This window comes from Vombatus ursinus, unplaced genomic scaffold (assembly GCF_900497805.2).
Source record: "Vombatus ursinus unplaced genomic scaffold, bare-nosed wombat genome assembly UNPS02011014.1, whole genome shotgun sequence".
Classification (NCBI taxonomy): domain Eukaryota; kingdom Metazoa; phylum Chordata; class Mammalia; order Diprotodontia; family Vombatidae; genus Vombatus; species Vombatus ursinus.
This window is the reverse complement of record NW_020950792.1, coordinates 8,130,152-8,141,047: the sequence shown is the minus strand read 5'-3', so window position 1 is coordinate 8,141,047 and position 10,896 is coordinate 8,130,152. Positions and strand designations below refer to the sequence as shown.

At 33.8% G+C, this 10,896-nt stretch overlaps 1 pseudogene; it reads left to right on the top strand.

Moving 5' to 3' along the window:
- The first annotated feature begins 8,274 nt into the window (after window positions 1–8,274).
- On the top strand, window positions 8,275–8,795 carry LOC114038400 (annotated as a pseudogene).
- The last annotated feature ends 2,101 nt before the right edge of the window (window positions 8,796–10,896 follow it).

Below are 10,896 nucleotides of genomic sequence, written 5' to 3'. Positions count from 1 at the left end.
TTTTGACTTCCAATTTTTTTCTCCCTCCCTCATGCCTCCCCTCCTTCCCAAGATGGCAAGCAATATGATGTAGGCTATACATGTACAATGATATTAAAAATATTTCCACATTAGTCATATTGTGAAAGAAGTATCAAAAGAAAAGGGAAAAACAAGAAAGAAAAAAACAAAAAAAGTGAAAATAGTGCTTTTATACCCTGGATTTTGTTTAAAAGGTTACCAAATATTTTTCCAAGCTCAAGACATTTCCAGATAAAGACAATGAAGTCATAATTTTGAATTAAGTGATTAATTTTCTGGTTACTTGTATTGTATCTCACCTTGCATCATTTAAATTATATAATGATGCTTTTTTTAGTTCTATAAATAGAAAATATCACCAATTCACATAGATCCATAATAAAATAGCTATCTGCTAATACTGCTGTATTGTTTTGATTACTATCAAATTATTGAAATACTTGATTCCAGTGATTCCTGATGGAATTTCATGTTATTGATTTATGTTTGAAATAAAGAAAGTAAAGGTGCCTCAAGAACAGCCAAAAAAACCCACATCTTAAAATATATTTCCACATTAGTCATGTTATGAAAGAAGAATCAGAACAAAAGGGAAAACCATGAAAAAGTAAAAAAAAAAAAACAAGAGAGATAGAGATAATAGTGTGCTTCACTATGCATTCAGACTCCCTAGTTGTTTCTCTGGATATAGATAGCATTTTCCATCATGAGTCTTTTGGAATTGTCTTAGATCATTGTATTGCTGGGAAGAGCTAAGTCTATCAGAGTTGATCATCATACAATGTTGTTGTTACTATGAACAATGTACTCCTGATTCTGCTCACTTCATTCAGCATCAGTTCATGTAAGTCCAGGTTTTTCTGAAATCTGCCTGGTCATCATTTCTTATGGCACTATAATATTCCATTACATTCATATACCACAGCCATTCCCCAATTGATGGACATTCCCTCAATTTCCAATTTGCACCTCAAAAGAGCTGCTATAAATATTTTGTACATGTAGGTCCTTTTCCTTTTGTTATGTTCTCTTTAGGATACAGATTTAGGAGTGATATTGCTAGATCAAAGCTTAAGCACAGTTTTATAGCCCTTTGGGTATAGTCCTAAATTCCTCTTCAAAATGGTTGAATCAGTTCACAACTCCATCAACAATGCATTAGTTTTCCAATTTTCCCACATCTTCTCCAACATTTATCATTTTCCTTTTTTGTCATATTAGCAAATCTGATACATGTGATGTCGTACCTCAGAGTTGTTTTAATCAATAGCGATTTAGAGCATTTTTATATGACTATAGATAGCTTTAATTTCTTCATCTGAAAACTTACTGTTCATGTCCTTTGATCATTTATCAATTGAGGAATGACTTGTATTCTTATAAATTTGACTCCATTCTCTATATATTTGAGAAATGAGGCCTTTATCAGAAACACTGGCAGTAAAAATTGTTTCCCAGCTTTCTCCTTTACTTCTAATCTTGGTTGCATTGGCTTTCTTTGTGCAAAAACTTTTTAATTTAATGTAATCAAAATTATCCATTTTGCATTTCATAATATTTCTATCTCTTATGTGGACATAAATTCTTCCTTTCTCCATAGGTCTGACAGGGAAACTATTCTTTGCTCTCCTAATTTGCTTATCATCTCATTCACGCCTTATGTCTAAATCATGTGCCCATTTTGACCTTTTCCTGATATACAGGGTAAAATGTTGGTCCGTGCCTAGTTTCTGCCATAGTATTTTCCAGTTTTCCCAACAGTTTTTGTCAACTGTGTGTTATTATTCCAGAAATTGGAGTCTTTGCATTTATTAAAGTAGATTACTTTAGTCATTGATTACTGTGTCTTATGTACCTAATCCATTCCACTGATTTACCCAAAATAGTTTATTATAACCATTGTAGAACTTGAAAGGAGAGATTCTTTTTTCCCTATCATTTCCCCAACTCTATTTTTTACTACATACCCACAGGTGCCAATACTATATGCTACCATGTTCTTTAATCCTACTACTCTACATAATGACATAACTACATTTTTGTTGGTTTGTTGCTTTATTTTAAGATAGACTAGAAATGCTTCATAGTGCTTAAATCCTGGTAAGGTATTTAATAATTTTAGGAATATAATATAAGCTACTTAATGCCAGAGAGTTTTATATTTATTCTTATAACTCCTTGCCTAATATGGTGCCTAAATAATAAGTGCTTATTGTTTTTTTTTATCAATAAGACTCAGTATTACATAGATTATTGGCTACAGACTTCCAAATTTAAGTTGATGTTTTTATAACATGACACATGTAAAGGTAGTGGAAATACATGTTGGAGTTACATGAACAAACTAAGTTTTAATAACAATATTGTGATATATTACATTAGAGTAATATAGACAAGACAATTTCCTTATTAGAATGGTGATGAAGTTTTATCCAATTCAAATGTTATATGTTTCTAAGCTCTTCTTTGCCCATTTTATTGTTAACCAGTCTTGTGTTATCCTCAACTCCTCACTTTCACTTCGTATATAAAATCTATTATGAAATTATGACTTTTCCACATCTACAACACCTCTCCAGTGTATCCACTTCTTTCCATTCACATAGCCACCACTCAGATGCAGATCCTGATCACTATACTGTGGGGCTCAATTGTCCTGACTGGCAAGTGGAAGAATACAAACTTGCCTAATCCATTATATTGAGCCAGCCACGGATTATACATCACAACTATCTAGCTTAGACATTTGTCTGTCTATCCTTTTGTACCTTTCTATAATACTCCTTCTGTTCACCGCTTTCTACTTCTTACGTTGGAAACATTAATCAAATAAATATTACTATATCTTCTGCAAAGGATAAGACAATAAACATCTGTATGACACCACTCACAACACATTTGACTCCTTTTTTTTTGTTTACCACTCCTCTGAAATGTCCTTTTTTCCATATTAGAATGTAAACTCCTTGAGGCTAAGAAACATCTCATTTTTGCATTTTTATCTCCAATGTAGAGCACATTTTCTGAGTGAGGTATAGTAATAATTCTGATATGAATAATTCATTTAATGAAGGTAAGATAGAGCTAAAGCACAGCAAAAAAACAAAATAACAAAATGCACAAGTTTTTCTTTATGAATATTTTATAGAGGAGAAATGATAATTCCTATTCAAAAAAAGAGTGTACAATATCATCTCCAACTAAAATATAAGGGAAGAGGAAATACTAAAGGACAGTTGTAGAGAGCAGGAAAAAAAAGTAGAAGCACAGTGGTATAACACTAAGTGATTTAAAAAAAAATTTCCCATTTTTCCAGAGGGTTTGAGACAGGGAGGAACAGTAAAGTAAGAGGGAAAATGTAAGTTATTTACTTTAAAAAGACAAATGGATTTTGGTTTGTCTTCATTCTATACTTTTACATGAGAGGGAATCACTACCAGTATTTTACAGAAATATTCATTCCTTTCCTGGAGAGCCTTCCTTCGCCAGTAACATGTACAGGATACTTCCTTTTTTTTAGTTTTTAAATTTTTTTGGATTTTTGTAAATAAGAAAAATCACTTTATCCCCTCTCCAGATAACAAATTCAATTACCTTTGTTGATAAAAAGTATATATATATATATATATATACACATATATATATATACACACACACATATATATACACACATATATACATATATATGTATGTATGTATGTATGTATATTGCATTTTCTCAAATGCAATCTTTAGCTTTTCCCAATATTATGTTCTTTTATTCTCTGTCTTCTGCTCTACCTTATCCCAATAATTTCCTTACTTTTATTATATTCAGTTTAGAAAGTTGAATTTCCAACAAAACAAAATAGCTACTTACTCTGGGTATTGAACTTTTGTCATTGCATAAACAACATTTCTCTGGGGGATTCATTGGTAATTTGAATTGTAATATTGTTTCAAAATGCACTTGAACCCTGCTTTTTATTCGTGATCTGAACTTCTTTAAGGAAACAATAAATACTACATGTTTCCAAAGATGTAACCAAAACTGCTCATTTTAATAATGAACCATTTATATGTACCCTCAGCCCTTCTACACACAACTTTTGCTACTTGCTTCCCCTTTTCCCTAAATAATTAATTGTTAGAAGGAGAGGGAAAGAAACAAGCATTTATACAGCACCCACTCTGTGTCAGTCATTATGCTAAACATTTTAAAAATAAATATCTCATTTGATCCTCAAAATAACCCTGTGAGGTAGGTGCTAGCACCCTTTTCATATTACAGCTGAGGAAACTCAGGCCAACAGAGCTTAAGGAAATTGCCTAGGGACACACAAATGGTAAATGTCTGAGGCTGAATTTGAACTAAGGTTTTCTCCATATCCAGGGCTTTGTTCATTGTGCCATCTACTGCCTAAGGATAATAATTTGCCTGAGATAAGAAATAATAAACATTAAAGAAACAAATGCAGGAATACTTGTCCTTCCCCATCCATCACTGTAGTCATATTTTGTCACCTGGAGAGCTGCAGATGAGTATTCACAACCAGAAACAGTCTCCTATTTTAAAAGGTCCTCTGATTCATCTTCTCTTCAGAATCATCAGCAAATTAGGCTAATCATCATTATCTCACGATGTGAGTTCCCACACATGACTGGAAGTGCTCTCTCCCTTTCCCCAAGTTTCCACATCATTGCTTGGAACATGGCAGGGGCATATCTATGATTGCTCCAAGGGGCTTTATGTGTGTAAAAACCACAACACAAAGATGTTCCCACTCTGAAACTGAAGAAATATAGTTCTCCCTTGAAAGTTCTCTTTTTGCCTCAAAATAGATCTGTAAAGAAGTAGTGATAGGACTTGACTGCAATGAGCTAAATTTAGAGGGTTATTATAGCATTGATAATTTAGCAGAAGAAACAAATGACTGAGTGTAATACCTAGTGAGCAAGAAGAATTCATGAAAACAGAAAGCTATCAGATGTCCAGCCATATCACCCTCAGCAATCACACTCCCATAGACATCTCAAACTCAGTATGACCAAAACATAAGTCATAACCTCCTCCCAAACTCACTTATTGCAAATGTTCCTAATGACTCTCATGGGCACCACTAACCTCCTTGTTACCCAGGCTCACAATTTAGGTATGGCCTTCACCTTCTCATTCTCTCTCATACCCCATATCCAGTCTGATGAGAAGTCTTTTAATATCAACCTATATAACATCTCTCCTATAAATGAGTCCTCTTTTTTTTCCCTCCTCAACCAGTCACTATTTTGGTGAAAGCCCTTACAACCCTTCCCTGGAATATTGCAACATCCTGTTAGTTGGTTTCTCTGGCACAAATCTCTGAACAAGACCATATCACCCTTCTTCCCTACTCCATAAACTCCAATGATTCCAGATTATCTCCAGGATCAAATAGAGAATCCTGTTTGGCTTCTAAAGCAATTAACAACCTGACATTTTCCTATTTTTCAAATCTTTTTATAGTTTACTCCATTCCATTCCAAGATCCTACAGTACTAGCCTTCTTTCATTTCCTTACTTGAGAAACTCCATTTCCTAAGCCCATGCCTTTTTTTTTTTATCTCTCAGGCCTGGAATGCTCTTCTTCTTCACCACTGCCTCCTGGCTTCCTCAGTTTTTATCAAGATTCAGACCATATCCCAGATTTGCAAGAGGCCTTTTCCTGGGCCACCAAATAACTACGCCTTCCTTCTCAGATTACTTCCCATTTACACTTTACATATCTCATAAATATAGTCAAGAGTGTGCTGCCCATGTTGTACTGGTTCACCTGAGCTTATTGTCACATTTTCAGTGTGAACATTTACACTTCAGAAATGGGAAAATGCTACAAATTTGAGTTGGATTTATTATTTGCTAATTATGTAGAATTTTAAAATAATGGAGAATGTTAATGATGCAGACTAAACTTAATACTATGTTTTATTGGAGAGAAATATGGAGATATGTTTTTTTGGAGATCTGGTTGTTAAATCTTTCCCACCACACCATTGTCATTAATTTACATGTTTTCCCCGCTAGAATGGGAATGCCTTGTGGCCAAGGACTGTTTTTGTTTTTATCCTGGAGCTTTGCACAGTGTCTAGTACATGGTAAGTGCCTTACAAAAAGCTTGTTGACTGACTGACCCTCCAGGTGAGCTCTGCTCTTCCCCACCATGCCTCACTCCTACCTGCAGACTATGTTCCCTGACATTTGCAACCAGAGGGGACTAGTGTCCAAGTTTGGTGACATTTTCTTCTGAATGTTTTGTCTGGTCCCAATTACAAAAACCCTAGTGGTTAATTCTTTGACCAAAAGATATTGAGATGAATGAGACATATTTCTAAGTTTCTCTCTAGCCCAGGAGTTATCTATTTATATTGCTGCAATATCTCACAGAGATAGCAAGTTTATCTCTGAACTCTAATCTTTTATTCTCTGATATTATAAATCTTATCAAGAACACTCCACCATATCCCCAAGACATACTCTCTAAATCATTTATTATATTTTTTGTACCAGATCTGTGATGGATACCCAAATCCCTAAGTCTTATCCTACAAGGCAGTCCCCCCAATAATTTGAATTTTTTAGAAAAAGTCTGAAAAATACCTATTCATCAGAACCTTTACTGTTGTCTCCCTAGATAAGAGTATATTAACCCCTGGTGTTTATCTTTCCTTGACCATAAACACCACTTGCTAGGCTATCTCTTCTGCCTGTGCTACTTACTTTACTGCAAACTGTAAGATAAATTATACAGTCTAGCACCAAACTTATTAAGTTTTTTTCACTGAAACATTGAAAGAAATGGGTTTATAATTGCATCACAAGTTACTAGTTAACTCAATTGACACAAGGGACCACTTTCATACTTAATATAAAATAATTAATTCCCAAATAAGAAAAAAAAGGCAAGCAATATCATGTATTTATTTGGCTAAACTTTCCTGGAAAGAAAAAGAAAAATTAAAATACTTTGGGAGAGTATAGGAAAGGGAAACCATATAAATGCTCAATTTTAGAAAATCTGGACAATATGGACACATTTCATAAAAAAGAATCAGTTCCAATTTCAGGCTGCATCCCTCTTTTTCTTTTCTTTTCCACTCTGTCTTCTCTCTTCCCTCTATTCCCTCTTTAAAGGCAGAAAATGACAATAACAAAAAGCTTTATAAAGTAAAAGGACAGGTTTCTGAGCAATCATGCAGAGTTGGGTTTAATTTTCCTTCTGATTTAAGCACATGGATAAGCTTCTGTCACAAAATTCCAAGCTGCTTGATCATAGGACTGAGTAGCTGTTATATTCTTTATCAGTCATGGTAGGCATCTTCTTGAATCAACTTTAGATGTCAGCAACAATGAAAACCCTTTCTTTTTCTGGAGCTATGAAATTGGAAATGGCCATCTGTTCAGCCTTCTGTTATCAGAGCTGTCCCTGAGAAATGTGTTTCCAGCATATTTTCAGAAATGCAAGGGGAAGAGGTGACTAATAGAAGATCATGTCTGTTCAATTAACCCTTTCTGCTCATTTGAAATTATCATTAAATTGAATTGTTTAGCATAAGGTAAAATTTAATTTCTGAGCTTTTTTCAGGGCATCATAGAGTATAAAGGGGTTGTTAAACAAAAACATTTGCCAGAAAAAAAAATCATGCTCTCAGATTGTTGTGAAATTCCAAGTTGAGTATTTTGTAGCTGATAACAGTGTAAAAGTAAAATTTTCAATAATCAAATCAAACATATAATTTTAGTGTGTTAAACTAAGATTAACAGAAATTCTGAGTATTTAACCTTTCTATAGAGGATGATAGCCTTACTATTAGCTTTTGACTATTCAAAGTTAAGAGTATATATATATATATATATATGCATGTATATATATTACTATATTCAAATTAATTGTCAATTAAAGAAAATATATTCAAACATAACTATTTACTATCATGTATCCAGAAATGATCTAGGATTGGATGCTATCAATACAAATTTTCATTGATATTGCCTTTGATTCACTGTAAATGTTATTGATATTAATTACCATTAATATAAAATGAATAATAATATGAGGAACACAATACTGAATACTTATGGAAGACACAATTTCTTGAAAGATTGTTTTGTCAGGGATGTGAGAATATAAATTCTTCACTTCTTAAGAACTTTGAAAATGCTGCTTCAGTGGTCATTTTGAAGGTGGACTAGAATGTCATAGGAAACTACTTTGTGGGGTTTCCCACCCCCCAGAGAAAATGGCCCTGCAAGTGGCCTGGAGCATGCCGGTTGCTGCCTTGTCCCTGTGGGTGGCAGTCAGGCATTAGCCTCTGCTCCCACCCCAGCCCAGGATCCTCTCCCTTCTACAGGCTGCTGCCTCCCTCTGCACCAACACCCTGTGATCCACCATTCAAAAATTCACAGACAAGCATGAATGGATATCAATTGAAAATGATATTGGAACAGTGGGAACCAGCAATTTTGCAAAGGAAGCATTGGGAGATGTAGTTCACTGTAGTCTTCCAGAAGTGGGAACAAAATTAAACAAACAAAATGAGTTTGGAGCTTTGGAAGTGTGAAAGTTGCCAATTAACTCTATTCTCCACTAACAGAAATAACTGAAATTAATGTAGCTCTTGCAGAAGACCACCAACTTGTCAATGAATCTTGTTATGAAGATGGTTGGCTGATCAAGATAACTCTGAGCAATCCTTCAGAACTTGATGAACTGATGAGTGAGGATGCATATGAGAGATACACAAAATCTCTTGAGGATTGAACACTGAATCTCCAAAAAAATTAACGTAAGAATACAGCCCAGTATAGTTACGTCCTAAATTAGTGGTATATGGAAGGTTAGCAACTTTAACACTTATGAAACAACACTATGGCTTGGAAAAAACATCTTAACTATTCAGAAGTGACTGGATAAAAATGCTTTTTACTATTTGCACCTTTTGCACAACTTCTTCCTAGTAATTTCAAGTTAGTGTCTGTCTAGTTCTGAATTCATTGCACCATGTGCGGTAAAAATGAATTCTAAGACCATGCACTTCAAAACTAGACTTTTAACTGTAAAAAGCCTTAAACCAGTAATGTTGTAATGGTCATTCAACTCCATCCATCATCAGTTTTGTTCAAAATACATTTGGTTTTCTGTCCATGGGAATAATTTACCAAGATTGGTTAGCTGGCTGGTATCAGATGCAGAACAATACCAACTTAATTTCTGAATAAACTGCTTGGCTGAAGCTATTTTATACAGAGGAGGCTTCAACCTTGCAGCAGAATAGGTAATGAAATTTAATAAACTTTTTAAAAACTCTGAAAAAAAAGAAACTACTTTGTCATGAGAGACTTTAAGAGTGAAAAAAATGTGTTTATTGAAGGGATGAAATGCTTTATCTAGTATACCCTCTTTCCCTTCAAATGTGTTCAACAAAGTGGTTCTTTTGATATCTTTATTTCATTAAATATTTCCCAATTATGTGTAAAAAAATTAGCAATCATTTTAAAGCTTTAAATTCCAAATATTTTTGCTCCTCCCTGCCCTCATTCCTGTGTGAGAAGGCAAGCAATTTGATATCAATTATACATTTGAAGTTATGCAAAACATATTTCCATATCAGCCATGTTGAAAACACAGAAAAAGAAAGAAAAAGAATGTTTTAAAAAGTATACTTCAAATTGCATTCAGAGCTCATCAATTCTCTATTGATGTGGATAGCACTTTTCATCATGAGCCCTTTGGATTTGACTTGGATCATAGTCTTGATCAGAAAAGTTGTCTTCCAAATTTGTTCCTCCTCAAAATATTGTTGCTAGTGTCTACAATGTTCTCTTGGTTTGGTTCACTTCACTCTAAATCTTCTGAGGTTTTTCTGAAATCATCTTGTTCACTATTTATTAAAGCACAATAGTATTCTACACAATCATATTCAACAACTTGTTCAACCAGTACCCAATTGATGGGCAACCCCTCCACTTGCAATTTTTTTGCCACCACCAAAAGACCTCATATCTGTATCTATCTGTCTATCTATCTATCTATCTATCTATCTATCTATCTATCTATCTATCTATCTATATCTATCTATCTATCTGTCTGTTTGTCTGCCTAACTATCTATCCATATTTTTCTATATATCTGTATCTATTTCTCTATAGATACATATACATATATGTGTGTGTATGTATGTATGCATATATGTATAGTAAAAATAGGCCCTTTTCCCTTTTCTTGGATTTTTGGGATACAGACCCATCAGTGGCATTGTTTGGTGAAAAAGTATGGAGAGTTCTATAGATCTTTGGGAGTAGTTCCAAAATGTTTTCTACAATGTTTGGACCAATGAACTCCATTCCTTCCAGCATTTGTCATTTTCCTTTCCTATCATGTTAGTCAATCTAATAGGTGGGAAGAAGTATGTCAAAGTTGTTTTAATGTGCTTTCTCTTGTCAGTAGTGATTTAAAACATTTTATGTGATTTGATAACTTTGATTTCTTCTTCTGAAAACTGTCATTTATATTTTTTGATCATTATGAGAAATTAGACCATTGTCAAAGAAAGTGACTGAAAATATTTTCCCCTTAGTTTCCTCTTTCCCTTACAATTTTGGCTGCATTGGTTTTGTTTTGGCAAAACTTTTTTTTTCATTTTAAATGCTCAAAATTATTCACTATTTCCTGTGATATTCCCTATCTTGTTTGGTTATGAACTTTTCCCTAATTTATAGATCTGACAGGTACATTTTTCTATGGTACTCAAATTTACTGATAATAACAACTTTTATTTCTAAATAATTTATCCATTTTGACCTTATTTTGCTATGCAGTGTGAAATGCTGGTCTATACTCAGTTTCTGCCAAACTGCTTTCC